A 5,818-nucleotide genomic window follows, 5' to 3' on the forward strand; every position below is an offset into this window, starting at 1 on the left:
AGTCTGTGCTTGTCTTGTTTGGAGGCCGATCTAAACCAGACAGTGATGGAGGTGCAGAGGACAGACTGGATGATGGCAGTGTAGAAGGTCTTCAGCAGCTCCCGCGGCAGGTTGAACTTCTTGAGCTGTCTCAGGAAGTACAGCCTCTGCTGGGCCTTCTTCCGGACAGAGTCTATGTGGCCGGTCCATTTCAGGTCCCGAGAGATTGTGGTTCCCAGGAACTTGAAGGTGTCTGATGAGAGAAAATCTACCAGTAACCCATATTCTTAGTCTGCTTGTCTTCAGGATATGGATATGGGTTACTTGAACCATGTCCTGTGGGCTGATGACCAAGATAAACATATTTGGTTCAGATGGTGTCCAGCGTGTGTGGCGGCAACCAGGTGAAGAGTACAAAGACAAGTGTGTCTTGCCTACAGTCAAGCATGGTGGTGGGAGTGTCATGGTCTGGGGATGTATGAGTGCTGCTGGCACTGGGGAGCTACAATTCATTGAGGGAACAATGAATGCCAACATGTACTGTGGAATACTGAAGCAGAGCATGATAAACTGGGCCGCGGAGCAGTATTCCAACACGATAACGACCCCAAAAACACCTCCAAGATGACCACTGCCTTCCTAAAGAAGCTGAGGGTGAAAGTGATGGAATGGCAAAGCATGTCCCCAGACCTAAACGCTATTGAATATCTGTGGGGCATCCTCAAATGGAAGGTGGAGGAGCGCAAGGTCTCCAACATCCACCAGCTCCGTGATGTCATCATGGAAGAGTGGAAAAGGATTCCAGCGACGACCTGTGAAGCTCTGGTAAACTCCATGCCTAAAAGGGTTACAGCGGTGCTGGAAAATAATGGTAGCCACACAAATTATTGACATTTGGGTCCAATTTTGACATTTTCAGTTGGGGTGTACTCACTTTTGTTGCCAGCATTTTATACATTCATTGTTGTATTTTGAGTTACTCTGAGGTAACAATACATTTACTTTGTTATCCAAGCTCTACAGTGACTACTTAACATTGTCTCAAAATGTCATTTCTTCAGTGTTGTCCCATGGCAAAATATAATTAAAACATTGCAGAAATGAGAGGGATGTACTCGCTTTTGTGAGATACTGTAAATGAATGTGATGACTGATGTAACATTAGTAGCACTGGAGCCTAATGTGGTCTAATGCAGGAGGTATATTAATTTTAGTGTGAAGTCAGTGAATTGAGTCAGCTCGTGTAAGTTTAGGGTTTATAAATGCACAGCCATGAACCTACTATATGATTATGACATTTAACCTTGGTAATATCAATTAACTAATTACTGTTTGTCGTCTTTTTCAGTAAATCATCACAGTTTCATATGGACAAATATGAGCACAAAGCCCCATCATGTACCCCTGAGCAAGCAGCTGAGTTGACTAACAGCATTTTAAACATGATGGTCACAGACCTGCGCCCATTGAGCATGGTGGGGGATGGCGGCTTTAAAGCCATGATTTCCACTTTTCATCCCGATTACGAGCTTCCATAAAGAACCTTCTTTACAAAACAGATGGAGAGAAAATATGAAGGCATCAAAGGCAAGCCCTGTATGAGAGTGACAGCCTTGTACTCACAACAGATATGTGGATGAGCGTATTAACAGAGACTTAAATGGGGTAACATGCCACTATTGAGGAAAGACATGTGATATGGTGTCCCACTGCCTGACAACGATGCCCCTTGAGGAGAGACACATGGCTGCAAATATTGCAGAGTGGATCGAGGAGGTAATTGCCAAATTCAACATTTCTGCAGAGAAAATCAAGGCTGTCATCCACGACAATGGTGCTAAGGTCGTAGCAGCAACAATTTGGCATGAGCGGCTCAGCTGGGCATCCATGCGATGTGCAGGGCACACCCTCAACTTGATTGTACAAAGCTCTCTGAAGAGCCATGAGGCTATCTTAAAGTGTGTGGCTGCTGAGAGAAGCCTTTATGGAGTTAGCTGGGTTTCAGCTAACGCGTGCAGATCGCAGCGCGAAGCTCTCCGGAAAATCAAAGGGATGTGGTCTCTGTTTCTACATTAATGAACGTTGGTGTACCGATGTCATGGTGTTGAAAGATTTTTGCAGCCCTCTCCTAGAAACACTTTTCATAAACTGCCGGCCGTTCGATTCACCACGGGAGTTCTCCTCGATCGTCATGGCGGCTGTTTACATTCCACCACACGCACGTGCGAGTGAAGCCACGCAGATGCTGGCTGACCAGGTGACAGACATGGAGAAACTTCTACCAAATTCACTAATCATTGTTCTGGGTGATCTTAACAGGGCGAACCTCGCACACGAACTCCCCAGATACAGACAGCACATAACGTGTCCCACCAGAGGGGCACAGACACTGGACCACTGCTACACCGTAATTAAGGATGCATACCACTCTGTGGCTCGTGCAGCTTTAGGACTCTCGGACCACTGTCTAGTTCATCTGATCCTGGCCTACAGACAGAAACTAAAAACTTCTTAGCCTGTGGTGAGGACTGTAAGGAAGTGGACAGTGGAGTCAAGGCAGGACCTCCAAGCCTGCTTTCACTGCACCGATTGGAGAGTTTTTGAAGCTGCAACTTCAGACCTGCATGAACTCACTGACACTGTCACATCATACATCAGTTTTTGCGAGGATCTGTGTGTGCAGACTAAGACCTTCTGCACGTACAACAACGACAACCCTTGGTTTACACCGAATCTTAGGAGGCTGCGCAAAGTCAAGGAGGAGGCCTACAGGAGCGGTGACCGGGACCTGTTCAAGCAGACCAGAAACACACTGAACCGAGAGGTCATGAAAGCCAGGAGGTGTTACGGGGAGAGCCTGGAGAGACACCTCTCTGCCAATCCAGATCCCTCAACAGTGTGGAAAGGTCTGCAGAGCATCACGGGCTTCAAGAAATGAACCCCCCGTCCTGTGGAGAGCCCAAGGCTCGCTAACCAGCTAAACAGGTTCTACTGCAGGTTTGATCGGTCCTCCCACACAACGGGACCTCCTGCAGCACAATCTACATACTCACCTCCCCCCACAACTGCTCTGTCCACACCTCCATCACCGTGGTCACCGACTCTTTCTCTTGCAGAGGCCGCGCCCGCACTCCAGATCCGCGAGGAGGAAGTGCGCCAGATGTTCCGGAGACAAAAGATCAGGAAGGTACCGGGCCCAGACGGCGTGTCACCTTCCTGCTTGAAAGTCTGCGCTGAGCAGCTGGCGCCCACCTTTGCACGGATCTTCAACCGTTCCCTGGAGCTGTGTGAGGTGCCCTCGTGCTTCAAGAGCTCCACCATCGTTCCAGTGGCCAAGAAGCCCGCCATCACAGGTCTGAATGACTATAGACCTGTTGCACTGACATCTGTGGTCATGAAATCTTTCGAGAGGTTAGTGCTGAACCACCTGAAGGATGTCACGGGCCCCCTGCTGGACCCCCTCCAGTTTGCCTACCGGGCAAACAGGTCGGTGGATGATGCGGTCAACATGGGACTGCACTACATCCTGCAACACCTGGACACCCCAGGAAAGTACGCCAGGATCCTGTTTGTGGACTTCAGCTCGGCGTTCAACACCATTGCTCCTGACATCCTCCAACAGAAGCTCATCCAGCTCGCGGTGCCTGCCTCCACCTGTCAGTGGATCACCAGCTTCCTGACCAACAGGAGACAGCGTGTGAGGCTGGGGAGCATCACATCTGACACCCTGACCACCAATACTGGAGCCCCTCAGGGGTGCGTCCTCTCCCCACTGCTCTTCTCCCTCTACACCAACGATTTCTCCGCAAGTGACTCTTCTGTGAAGCTCCTGAAGTATGCAGACGACACCACTCTCATCGGACTGATCCAGAACGGTGATGAGACTGCGTACAGACAGGAGGTGGAGCGGCTGGTCCACTGGTGCAGCCAAAACCACCTGGACCTGAACCCGCTCAAGACCGTGGAGATAACAGTGGACTTCAGACGAGGCCCTTCACCACTTTCACCCCTCACTATCCGCAGTAATACTATTCTCTCATCAGACACCTTCAAGTTCCTGGGAGCCACAATCTCTCGGGACCTGAAATGGACCGGCCACATAGACTCTGTCCAGAAGAAGGCCCAGCAGAGGCTGTACTTCCTGAGACAGCTCAAGAAGTTCAACCTGCCGCGGGAGCTGCTGAAGATCTTCTACACTGCCATCATCCAGTCTGTCCTCTGCACCTCCATCACTGTCTGGTTTGGATCGGCCTCCAAACAAGACAAGCACAGACTGCAACGGACAATAAGGACTGCAGAAAAGATAATTGGAATCAACCTACCATCTATCCAAGACTTGTACCTGTCCAGGACCAGGAAACGTGCAAGTAACATCTCAACAGACCCTTCGCACCCAGGTTGCAGCCTGTTTGAACTACTCCCCTCCGGACGCCGTTATAGAGCTCTGTACACTAAAACCAGCAGACACAGAGACAGCTTCTTCCCCCAGGCTGTCGCTCTGATGAACTCACACCACTCTTAGAGTCTCAGAGTCATTACTGTGCAATAACATCCTGCTCTCCACACCTTTTTTGTCCACACTGTTTGTACTGTGTGTCCTCTCTGCATCCATTGCAGCCTGGTCATCCTAGAAGAGGGACCCTCCCATCTGTGGTCTCTTCTCAAGGTTTCTCATTTCCCCTAGCTGGAGTTTTTCCTTGCCCTCTTGGGAGTTTAAGATCAGTTTAAGATCAGGGGATGTTTGAGTATATCTTTCATTTTTCACATGTCCTGAGTGTTGTTGTTAGTCACCTAAATGTTGAACAGAGGCTGTGATTTACCGAAGTCAAATTCCTTGTTTGGCACGCTCAAACATGGCGAATAAAAAACTCTTGAATCTTGAATCTTGTCAAACACTTTAAAAAGAGTGAACTGGTATGCACCAGCTTGAAGGACAAGCAGAAACAAACGGGTGTCAAGGAAAACATGCTGGTGCAAGATGTCCGCACACGCTGGAACAGCACCCACGCCATGTTGTCCAGGCTGCAAGGACAGAGATGGCTGGTGAAAGCTACACTCTCTCACCCAGCAGTGACACGGAGAGGGAAACACTATCTGGACCTCAAACCTGAACAGTGGAACCTGATTGAGGAGCTGAACCAAGTCATTGAGCCCTTTGAATCAGCCACAGTGTTTCTGAATGAAGAACGGTATGTTATACTCGCTGCACTTCTACATCTTGTTCACAAACATAAGAAGAACATACAGACTTCATATCTTGAGAATGCACCAGTGAGGTCATTTCAGGCTCATGCAACAGAGCAAGTCACAGAAAGATGGAAAGGACTAACTGACTTCAAACCTGAATCTCCAAACATCACCCTGCTTGCTGCTGCTCTGGATCTCAGGTTTTAAAAAGTGAGGTTCTTGCCTGCTGACGAAGTATTCAAGGTCCAAAGTGCAGTGCGAGCCATGGCATTTACTGCCAAACAGCCCAGTTCAAGTGAAAATGGAGTATGGAGCATGCAGCACCGCACAGGACTCCCCACCAGCAGCAGATGTCAAGAGGGCCACATCGTTCCTCAACTCAGACTCCACCATCAGTGATGAAGAGCAAGATGTGGAGTAGCAGTTAAACAATGCTGTACAGCATAAAGTCTTGATGTATTTCAGAGAACATGCCCTACCCAAGAAGGAGAACGCTGTTTAACCCTGGCAGGGCTGGCAAAGTCCCTGCTGTGTATTCCAGCCAAATCGACACCACAACAGCTGATGACATTATCCGCTCTGTTGTTGGAGCGCTGGAAAGAGTCGGGGTGGACTGGTCCCGCGCCATAAGTCTGGCTAATGATGGTGCGCC

The 5,818-nt window shown here is 49.2% G+C and overlaps 1 pseudogene; it reads left to right on the forward strand.

Moving 5' to 3' along the window:
* The first annotated feature begins 1,079 nt into the window (after positions 1–1,079).
* LOC148394767 (E3 SUMO-protein ligase ZBED1-like) lies at positions 1,080–5,587 on the forward strand (annotated as a pseudogene).
* Positions 5,588–5,818: the final 231 nt, after the last annotated feature.

The sequence above is a fragment of the Syngnathus floridae genome, chromosome 7, assembly GCF_059516105.1.
Source record: "Syngnathus floridae isolate MCC-2025c chromosome 7, RoL_Sflo_1.0, whole genome shotgun sequence".
In the NCBI taxonomy this organism is placed as follows: Eukaryota; Metazoa; Chordata; class Actinopteri; order Syngnathiformes; family Syngnathidae; genus Syngnathus; species Syngnathus floridae.